Below are 11,938 nucleotides of genomic sequence, written 5' to 3' on the forward strand. Positions count from 1 at the left end.
TTACAATTTTCGAACCTGCTCAATCAATTTCCTCAGTTATTATCTTGCAAATGACTAGACTAGTGACAACAAAAACAAATCTCAGAAAGGTGCTAGGTGAGAAACCTTTCAACTTTACACGTTGTTACCTGTAAGTATATGCAACTAGGCCTAGATTGTTAGCACTGCGCTGCCTAACCAAATATTTACATGGTCCCGGTGAAGTTGCTCTTATCACGTTTACAAACTTGTATGAATTTTTATCGTTGTGTAAACAGCCATTCAGTCAGTCTGTCGCTTGGTCCAGTTATTATACATTTACTTCTTTTTCCCTTTTATCCTCTTAGTTTGCTAAAGATATGGCTTTCTCGGTTACCTTTACTTAAGCGCTGGATGACGGAAATGAAAAGGCAGCACCGCTAAAAACTCCCGGACAGGCGAATGATCTGAATATACATTTTAGTGATGCGCTCGAGTTAATAGAATTCGAAGTTAATTTGATGAAAATAAATTATCTTGGCTTCTTCTTCCTCTCCAGTTTTTCAATGGCTTACCAGAAGCTAGTTTCATGGGTCTCTAGGGAGTTTAGTTCGCTGAATGCTTTTTCCCAAAGAAGGAGCGTTTCTTATTCTTACTTTTGAAAACGACCACCGTTTTTAACTAAACTTTGTGGATGATTAATGCCCTGAAAAACACCTGCAGGACATGAACTCCCCCTGGATATCACCCATTTCTTAAATTCCCAATTTGGTCTTGATGGATTTCATATTCAAAAGTCGATTCCGGGTATTTTTACTCATCACCCTACCATTCATTGGCAGTCATTCTCGAATTAATCAGATTTCCAAAAAGAATGCCATTCTCAACTATGAACCTCATCACCTCCAGCTAAACTTCATATAATATGCATATGAAGTGAGCATGTAAGCCATGTGTATGTTTGCTCGTTGCCGGTATGTGGTCTTGAGAAGAATTATTGCCGGGGCCTGCAACAGTAAGCATAGTCACTGGAAGAAAAAAGACCCGGGCTGAGAACGTTGCCGTCGCGGTCGCCATTGCCGCAGTTCCCGGAGACGAGAGCCCCATTTCAGGGGCACGAACCTTTAACATTCGCATAATAACATTAGAGAAATAATACCTCAACAATTCCAGCCGGTTTTCGAAACGACGCCCGATGCCGGCTTGTGTGTTATAATATTTTGTTAATAGGATTAAACAAAAAATATCAGAGAATTATCGTTTTAGATATATGAACGGGGTATGTTTCCCAAAGGTGAGAATCGTACCGCATGGAATAATTCTGGGGCTATCGTATTACTTCCGTATTTCGACATTTGAACAAATGTAATGCGACGGGAGTTTGTTTTACGTAGAGTTGGTCCGTTGAATTTTGTCCTAGAATTTGTGATAGTAGGTCGATGGTGGCTATTACCGTACTTCCACTATTGGATATATTGGCAACATGTTCGGAAGCTTCTTATAGCACTTTCCATTCTCATAAATCTGGCGTTTGGTTAGTTGTTAAATATACTATTTCCTTGACAAGGAAGTACTGCAGTACTCAATCAAACAGGTCGGAAAACTGGGACCTGGTCGCTTCAGGTTTGAAAGGTTTTATGTATCTCTTTTATAAAAACATTTGGGTGGACATTTGCCCCATTAGCACGTAGCGCGTAATATATCCATATGGTAGATGAGAATATCCACTTTCACGTGATATTGACATTTTAGATCTTGAATTTGATCAGAAGCGACAAATTTGACCTATTATCACTTTGCTAGTAAAAGTGCAGTTTTCACCAAAGTTGGTAAGATCATACTCTATGTTATAGCCTACATTGGAAAATTTCGTGATTTTGAAGTAAATCACTCAAAAAATATAGTAATATACTATTATTAACTTTATTTGAACAGATATCGGTATGGAAGGTATTCGGGAGCGTGGGCGGAGTTTTTCAGATTTTCCGGCCGGGTAGTTTCCGAGAATGGGGAAATGATCACTTTCGATCCACCCCCCTTTTGCATGTATGGGGATCCCCCTTAAATTCTACATAGAGTAATTTTCACCTTTCCACCAAATTTCGTGTCAGCCACCATAACCGTTTCCGAGAAAAATCTGTGTGACAAACAGTAAACTGATTTTAACAAGGTTTTGTTTTACACAAAACCTTTAAGGTTTAAGGCTTCGTTTCTAATAAAAAATACTGAATTAAATACAATTTTTTGTTGTTTCTTATTCGAACTTAAAAGTGCTCGTTTTTTGGGGGAACTTCTAACACCTTTAATACGGATGATGAAGGCGTCCAGCCAAGTCCGGTTCCTCTCTCTGGGCGGCTTGTACAGGCGTTCCCATTGAGGGCCGATTAAGGGGTAGAACATACCTTCAAAAACTCATACGGAGCTCTTATTGAATTTCCCCCATCAGAAAGTGACTTGTCTTTAACTGAGATAAATGGTATATTGTTCGTTTTATGTTGTTAAGCTTTTAAAATCAAATTACTCCAAGAGCGGAAAGGAAACTAACTATCGTCTCGGCGACAGACCTTGTAGACGCGCGCCCCATCGAAAGTATCAATGAGGTCTCCGCAGGCACTTTTGAAATAACGCCTTCGGATTATCAGTAGCAACTTAAACTTATAGTCTATACTGTGAGGTTTTCTCTTTTTCATCACGTCACTGCAGTCTTTGTCCCTTTTATGGAAGCCCGGGGGCCATCAGAGTTTCCTGTTCGTTTAGCGTGAAATCTAGTCTTAAAAATTACTTGAATGAGTATTCTAAAATCTTCAGCTTTAAGTCCTTTCATTCGTCGTTCACTGGAATTTCCTGAATTCGATCAATTTGTGTATTCCTACTATTCCGAACAACATTCTGTATATCCTTGGACCACAAAAGTGAGAGAAAGTTGATCTTCATTTGGTCCAGTGGTTCTTGAACAAACAACTTTAGCTCTGGCCAAGTTTTGGTCTAATTATTGCGGATTTTCGTTCGATATAATTCGCACTCCCGTTATAAAAACGAACGTTTAACACTTGCGAATCGCTTCGGTCGCGCTGCTCCCAGGGCAGACGGGTAGAAGCAGCGTCTGATGAGGTATTTTTGCTTGGGCAAAACGTCCTCCATTTGGTGTGGTCTGAGATAGTGAATGCGGACTTAGCACTCCTCAATCCTTAAAAAAATCCTGGAAAGAGTTGAAACGCTTTTTAGCAGACCATGTACGATGGTGTGTAGGTATGATAGACACGCTTTACCCCACCAAGTGACGGGTGTGAGTGTGTTTTAGGTGAGGTGGGGGAATTAAACCCGAATGGTCCATTATATCCGATTGTCCTGTCTAACGGAATATCCCGGGTTCGTTTAAGTATCGCAATAGATGTGATGTTACCTGCTACAGCTACAAAACATTAGCACCACAAATCTGACGTCTGATGTGTCCATAGGCGGGCCACTCGTGTAGAAAATGATCCGTGATTCTCGATTTCTCATTAAATGATGGATAATATTGGAGAGCCTCTTTTGTGAACGTAAATCCAGCTGGGGATTTATGGTCAGTCAGAATGCCCACAATACTGTAAGTCTTCCTGCCTTTAGAGAGAATAAACTGCAGTATGTTTGTTTGGTTCTAACAGCGAAAGTTTGGTGTGTCCAACAGCATTAAGGCTCTGCCACCTGCCATTATGGGACGATGGTTCCCAGTTTTTGATATCAGTATTAGCCAATGTTACTGACACTCCAATTGCTGGTTTGGTCCTCTTTGGCTAAGGCATCCGAGATTTCACTTCCCTCTACGCCACAGTGGCCAGCCACTCAGCTTTTTGAAGTGACTCAACGCCCTCATTGCAATTTTAATATCGCCGGAGGTCGCACCTGTCCTTTAACAGCTTTTCAATCATCTTGGTTATTGCCCCTAGGATCGCATACACTTAAGCCTGAAAAAAATTTGCATATTGTCCCAAGGGAAAGGCCTAATTTTTTTTGCAAAAAGTAGACTTCTACTCAAGAGCCCTGTTGTGCTTTTGAGCCACTGATATAGAAGACCTCAGTATATCCTGCCACCCATTCTTCACTCAGTTTTCTCTATTTTTAAGGATAACTTCATATCTTTCCCACTAATAATTCCCAGGAATACAGTTCTTTGCGATAAAGCCAACTTACAGTGAAAACTCTTTTGTTTCATCTTAAACCACTAAACTGCAACTGTTGTATCCCCCATCTCTGAAAGGCAAAGAGTCTCGCCGTTTTTCCAAATATTATCGTTGTGGTTTTATTTGCATTAACTGAAAGCCCATGGGTGAGGCACTAACTGCCAATCAAATCACCGACGCCTTATATATTTCTACACACCGTTTCGAGATCCCGATCAACAGCTAACGCATTGTGAGATTTTGCAGTTCAGATAGTAGTGATTCGATCAACATACTTCACAGAACCGGCGATAGCTCAATTTCTTCAAGGCATTCATTGCATTTATTGCTTGTGCTGTCAGATAGTGATCAACAGCCATTTCAGTACACAGCAACCTCAGCGTTTGAATACCATAGATCCACGTAATTCAAGTTTCATAGACACTCTGCTCTCTGACGGCATCACAACATTTTTGGAACGGCGCACAGTCAAAGGGCTCTTCATTGTCCACAAACACCTCCATTACATACTTGCCTTTCAATGTTGCGTGCTCTGAAACCAAAAGAGTGAAGAGCAGAATCAAGGGACTTCCCACGCTGGTAAGCGTGCTTTATCGCAAACCTGACGCTCAACCAGCTTCTTCAAACATTTCAACGAAAATGATGTTAAGCTGAAGTCTGAAGTTCTTTGGATATTAATCATCCTTCCCAGACTTAGGTTTGAAGACTATCCTAACCTTCTGCCAAGAGGTAAGCACGTGGCTCAGAGCAAATCATCCTCAAAAAATATTTTCTAGAAGTCGCTGTAAGTGCTCCATCCCCCCTCCCTATCGCTGGATAGATGTCAGCCATGCCAGATGCTTCGAACTGTTCAAAGGACAATATAGCAGCATTCGCTTTTTTCTTTGGTAACCACCGCTCTCGCAGTATCCCAATTCCTCTTTCAGACTTTTCATGTTAAAAAGTTTGCAGAAATCGCGAATTGTCTCTTTTCTAGGGTCTGGAGGGTCTCTCATCAAAGAAGATCCTAGCTCCCTCCACTGATCCAATACCACAAATCCTGTTAAAACGAACCCATGGCTCTTGTATAACAAATAATAAGAACAATCATGTAACCTTGCTAGCCTTGGATAAAAACCGGCATCACAATGATAACAAGGAGAAAGTCACAAACGGGTCAGGAAATTAAAGACACTCTGTCTAACCGGGCCTTAACTATATTTCTCCACGAAAAATCTATGTTGCGGTGTCTAGACACGATCCCTTATGCTTTCCCGGTCTTCACGAAAAACTTCGCACTAAATTACAATCTAAAGTCCGTTCACCAGAACTCTGAGTTAAAAATCGATGATTTCTGCAAGGTTTTTGGGGCGTAAAGTGTCAATGTTTCAGTCTGACGTAAGCTCATACTGAATCCTCAAATATCTAATTGCAACTAAGGCAATTCGCATTAAGTTGCGTCATACACTAAGGAGAGCCATCATTTGATGCATAGCTTTTGAAAAAACCCTGGCAGCTCATTGAGAGCTAAGTGGCAGATTAATTACACCTAAATTGTCATGAAGAAGTCATTTTCCGAATACTTTTACTTCGAAGGAAGGTAATGAGCTAGCCAAGAAATAGTACATAGGAATGATGTGATGAGAGTAATTTAAGGAAAATTTTACCAATCAGATTAGGTGTACATTCGACAGGATCTGATCTTTCTTCTTTTTCTTCAGTCTTTGTCCAGTTCACAAGCGCATCCCCATAAAATTAGAATCTTTCTGATTAAATTTTCAATTCCTTGCACTTCTTCCTAGCGCCAAGTACTTAGATTCATCATAACCCACGGTTAAAAAGGTAGACACAAAAGTCGAAGGGGTAGTATCTTTCAGGAACTTCACTGGGATAAATCTTGAACAATCAGAGAGTCAATGACTGTATAACGTAATTTCTCAGTTATCGCTTGCTCGTCCTAATTGCGCGTTGCTACCTCTTCAAAGATTTAGTTCAATTATAATTTGCTAAATGTAGGCAGAATCGCACCAAATTTCTTAAGTTTATCTATCATTAAAATTACCAAAGCAAGCATCTTATCCATTAAGTGTGAAGTAGGCGTTTCCAAATTCGTTTTCAAAACGCGGAAAGTACATTTATTTTATTTATTCAAAATTAATTTTAATAAATAATAGGGCACTAAAAAGAGGCAAATTTCTCGTTCTACATATCAGATCTGTTCCTGACAGAGGCTTTTATTATGAATTGTGAAGATTTTGAAATATCTAAGAAAAGCAGGACCATTTCCTACCATCTGCTTGCAAAATTTCTCAGATTTTATTCCGCTGAGAGCGGATCACTCTCAAAAGAAATCAGCAAAAGTAAACCGTACACATACCTCAATATAATGAAAACCTGAAAAGGAGCCCGTATTTACTTAAGTAGGAAATGTGAAAGAGGGAATAGTATTTCATGTCCTTACTTGGTGAAGTTTCAATAGAAGTATCGAGTGTGCAACCATATTAGAATCCATAGTCCCACCTCTATATAAATTTTGTACAGCGAAGATCGAATCAACAGATTATAGGACTTCTTGGAAAATAATACATGTACCAAATAAATGTTTTTAAAATTGAATACGGTTCAATTATTACAAATGTCCCCTGATTTTTACTCAAAACTAAGCGGATATGTAAAGTATCCTGTAAACGGTGATATTCCAAAAAAGTAATGCAGACCAATGAGGAAAGTCTCTACTTACATACCAGATTACCATCGGATTAGTATATCTTTTTAAAGGCTCTCATAGAGAGATTAAGAGAACCGGACCTTCGTAGATGTCCCATGGCATTGTCATAAGAAAGTCTACCACTGAAGGCATGCATCCTGTTCCAGTAGACTTTGATGATAGGGGTATCATCACTAAATCATGTCTGCGGAATGACGTAAATTTCAATCATAATATGTCATTGATCTGTAGAAATGTCGTCAGCATTGATTTGTGAGGAAGGTGTTAAGTGGATTTTGTAATCATTATTTTGACTTTAATGAAGGATAAGTTATGATTTTACGCACGTAAGAGAAAGGAGAAAATCTTGACCGCCGAATATATTAGCAGGAAGTATCATGTGATGATGCGGTAATTGAGGGTGGGCGTCAAGCCTCTGTTAGTGGTGATTGGAATGCATATTTTATCCGAGGTTTTAAATTCGAGATCCAGTTGTCTAAATCAAACCTCATTGGGGCAGTTTCAGCCTTCGAATGAAAACCCATTTTCAACCATTGAACTATTGTCAAATATTTGGAATATTGTACCTCATTGTAGTAGATTCAGGGAACTTTTCTCTTCTCTGATGGTCCTGAGTACTTGCTGCACTGTTATGCTTCGGGCAATTTACTTTTAATTATGAAATTTGTTTTTTGCAGTTTAATCATTCCAACTATGAAATAAAAGCTTTATGATGGCACACAGTCTCCATAAACAGTGGGACTTTTTCATCAAATGCAACGTTTTTATGATACCATCTTTCAGGTGTTTAGTAGTATTGGATTAATGACTTCAGCAGTCAGTAATCAAAGTACCAGAGCTCGACGTAGGATAAAACGAAATCAAGAAGCCGATAGACTCTTTTACTTTTCATCATCAACAACGGCACAACAACCGGTATCCGGTCTAGGCCTGCCTTAATAAGGAACTCCAGACACCCCGATTTTGCGCCGAGATCCACCAATTCGATATCCCTAAAAGCTGTCTAGCGTCCTGACCTACGCCATCCCTTCATCTTAGGCAGGGTCTACCTCGTCTTCTTTTTCTACCATAGATATTGCCCTTATAGACTTTCCGGGCTCGATCATCCTCATCCCTACGGATTAAGTGACCCGCCTATCACAAAATATTGAGTCGGATTTTATCCACAACCAGATAGATTTCGTCGTGATGTAGGCTACGAAATCGTCCATCCTCATGTAGGAGGCCAAACATTCTTGGGAGGATTCTTCTCTTAAACGCGGCCAATAGTTCGAAGTTTTTTTTGCTAAGAACCCAAGTGTCCGAGGAATACATAGGGACTGGGAAGATCATAATCCTGTACAGTAAGAGCTTTGACCCTATGGTGAGACGTTTCGAGCGAAACAGTTTTTGTAAGCTGAAATAGGCTCTGTTGGTAGCCAACAACCGTGCGCGGATTTCATGTCATAGCTGTTATCGGTTGTGATTTTCGACCCTAGATAGGAGAAATTTTCCATGGTCTCAAAGTTGTATTCTCCTATCTTTATTCTTCCCGTTTGACCAGTGCGGTTTGATGTTGTTGGTTGGTTGGTTTTTGGTGCTGACGTTGCCACCATATATTTTGAGATCTCGCCCCAGTCGCCACCTGCTCGATCTTGATGAAGGCAGTTTGCACGTCTCGGGTGATTCTTCTCATGATGTCGATATCGTCAGTGTAGGCCAGTAATTGGGTGGATCACTGTCTCCAGGGTCAAGTTACAGAGGACGCATGATAGGGGACCTCTGGACCGTTGTGGATGTCGAATGGTCTTGAGAGTGATTCTGCTGTATTGTGAATGGCTTCAGTATTCACTCTCACCTGATTGTCAGAGGCGATTGTGGGTGGTATCGTAATTCGAGCTCGGAGCACCATGCTAACAAGGTAGTGGCCCGAGTCTGCATTGCCGCCTGAATACGGGCTCCGTCCATACTTGACTGTTGAAATCCCCAAGTATGATTTTGATATCATACTTGGGACAGGCTTCGAGAGTCCACTCAACTGCCTCGTAGAAAGTGTCCTTCTCCGACTCTGCAGTGTCTTCTGTAGGGGTGTGAACGTTAATGAGGCTTATATTTCTAAACTTGCCTCGCAAACGCAGAGTGCATAACCTTTCGCTTATGTATATTTTCAAAGCCGTTAACAGCAGATTTCATTTGTTGGCTGATTAAGAAACCTATTCCGAGCACATGGTTTACTAGATGGCCACTATATTATATGGTGTAGGGGTTCTTCTCCAGGAAACCAGTCCCTGTCCAGCGCATCTCTTGCAACGTTGTCACATCAGCCTTATATTGGGACAGGGTTTCGGCTAGCCGCTCACGAGCATTCGGTCTGTACAGGGAGCGCACGTTCCATGAGCAAATACGCAAATCGTTATTCCGTTGTCGTGGCCGGGTTCGTCGTTTTGAAATTCATCCTGTTCGAGCCTCCTTCCTTGGCTTCGTAACTTCGGTTTTCTGTGTAGGGTTGTCAGCCCTATCCAAACTCCAACCTGGAGGACCAGTTGGTACATTTTGTCCTGCTTTTAGGCGCGGAGGGAGGGAGGGAGATAGGGTTTGGTAGTAGAGCTGTTGGTTCAACAGGCGTTTTTCCAGGTTTTATACTTCATCGTGGAGATAATTATCAAATAAACGTCACATGAAAACCCAATATTCAATGAGAATGAAAGTCGCAAACAAGTCTATACTTTTGAATGTATCTCAAACCTTTCGCATTCGCAACCACTTAGCATACTTTTAGCACGAATTTCACCAATTTCTCCTCAAAACGTTAACGTCTTCCCTCTGAACTATTTTCTTTATTATACGAGTAGAACAAATACTGAGTACGTGACTTGAAAACAAGCTTGTATGGAATCGGACGCATTTTTATCTATTAAATCGATGTGATTAAAAAATTGACCTTCTTTTTAATTCAATACGTTAAGAATAACCGACCGTATTATTGTACTATCTAATCTTTATGAAAAAACTAGTTCTCTGAGCATGTGTCCCAATAGGCATTTGAGGTCGATGGCTGACCCCATCATCCAGTACTCAGACCATATCAATCCGAGGACAGAAACGTCCGCAACAAATAACCGATACTAATTTCTCAATCACCACAAAATATCTTATCAGGGAAACCAATGAAATTCATTTCCAAACATCCATTTCTTTACAACGGTCAGGGATGTGTGTGGATATCTAATGCTTGGTCTAGAAAGCATTTAAATTTTCCTTTCGGAGGATTTTTTTGGTGGATCGCGTGATTATCATATCGTCTAGCCGATGGTCTGAGAATTCCCACGAAATTCTGCTTATCAGTCAACTCATAAGTTGGCCCTTCAGATTTTTCCGCTCTTCTTTTTATTGATTGCGATGGTTTTATTTGTTTTATTTTAGAATACATTAAATGTCATCCACGCTGTCAGTAGTTCACTGTCTAGATGTATCTACAATTCAAGTACCCAATTACAGGTACATATGGTGTTTGGCTAAAAATATAAGGGTTTATTGGTACCAGTTCAGCGGTAATAAGATATTTTTGCAAAACATGTTTAGATGAAGCCTTAGTTTTTCAAATTCAATATTTGAGAACGAAATATCTTGACATTTTTCAGAATTCCTTGTCCAATGACACAAAATATGCAAATCTAGCAACAGACGAACAAACAGACAAATGCAACATCAGTAAAATTTCTGGTTTGAAAGCATTCGACCTCAAAAGTATTTCGGGTGTAGAAGGGGAATTGTGATTGAAGTGTCACCATTATATCCTCTGATGATACTCTATCGTCCAGAGGGCATTTTATGGTTGCTGTTTATAGTCCATTCCCAATAGAATTCATTACTGAGAATGAATTATTTATTCTGTTATGTAGAAATGGAGTAAAGTGAAGAAAAAAAAAACATGGAAGAAACTATAAACGATTTGTGTGGGGGTTAAGATTCGCTTAGAAATGCAACTCACATAAATTTAACGTGAATGCTCGTAAAAAATACGAGCAATGAACCGGAAAATTTCTAAGTGGAATGATCTAGTTTAATTGAAAATATTTGGGAGTTTTTTTTAGGTATGATGATTCAATTGCCGAGAATTTAGGATCCAAGGTAACAATGAAGAAAGTATCTTGTAGTTGAGACTTCTCATGAAAGAAGATGCTTACGAAATAGTTAACCTCGCCCAAGGCTCTTGCAAGAGAAGGTAAAAGGAGAGAAGTAATAGAGGAGGAGGGGGCGAGGAGATAATCAAATGCCAATTCCGCCAATAAGCCGATGAAAAGGGGATAGGGTTGCGCGGAAACCATCTCTAAAATCCGAGAACTTATCTCTTTTGGGTGTCCCATATGGTGGGATATTTTGATGGGTTTTTGTCACCAATCATTTAGGGTCATCAGAACAGACTACACAACCGAAATTCCAGTGATGCGGAAGCAACAATATGAGGTATCCAGTACTTACAAAAATAGATGATTTCTTTAAATACTTTATCAAAAGCTGATAACAAAAAATACCTGTATCGAATTTCCCAAGACGTCATTGTTGCTGCAAATATTTACAATGCCTTTGTTTTCATTTTATTAATTCGTTTTTTTTGTGATCATTAATGTACTGACTACTACTTTCTTCATCTTCACCGTATCAAATGAGATAACAATTATCTTTTAAGGAAATCGACAAATTTACCTACTTTGAGATTTTATGAAAAACAAAACTTATCAAAATCTTTTTTTTTTTTATTATGGATGGAAGTAGAAATCTTACAAAGACACTGCCGCGCCAGATTGCAGTAGCGTGTGGGATTCTCACCCACTAAAATCATCCCGACTTTCTCCTTCTTCCTTCCCCGCGGAACCACCCCAAAGCATTACTTCGCGGGGTGGATTGCCCTTTAAGCGACCAAGCCTTCCGTTTTTTGCGTCCTCCTTGCACGCTCCTCCTATATTCTTTTGATTGCGGAGTTCACCGTACACCAGTTTCCCTCCGACTTCAACATTTCCCCGACGATGTTTTGCGGGCTAAGGTTGATTTTCAAGGAGTCTTTCAGACTCCTCCTTTTTGAGAAAAATCGTGGATAGTGAAACATAACATGCTCCGGATACTCAGGTGT

At 40.0% G+C, this 11,938-nt stretch overlaps 1 protein-coding gene across 2 annotated transcripts in view; it reads left to right on the top strand.

Moving 5' to 3' along the window:
- The window catches only part of LOC119656493 (mitochondrial cardiolipin hydrolase), a 57,715-nt gene extending 46,648 nt beyond the window's left edge, over positions 1-11,067 (top strand). Inside the window, exons 4-5 of one of the 2 annotated variants that reach the window (XM_038062825.1) lie at positions 10,449-10,938; positions 11,002-11,053. The gene's annotated coding sequence lies outside the window, so the exon portion shown is untranslated. Of the gene's footprint in view, positions 1-10,448 lie in introns of both variants that reach the window. The other variant, XM_038062824.1, reaches the window with a different exon arrangement.
- Positions 11,068-11,938: the final 871 nt, after the last annotated feature.

This window comes from Hermetia illucens, chromosome 5 (assembly GCF_905115235.1).
Source record: "Hermetia illucens chromosome 5, iHerIll2.2.curated.20191125, whole genome shotgun sequence".
Taxonomy (NCBI): Eukaryota; Metazoa; Arthropoda; class Insecta; order Diptera; family Stratiomyidae; genus Hermetia; species Hermetia illucens.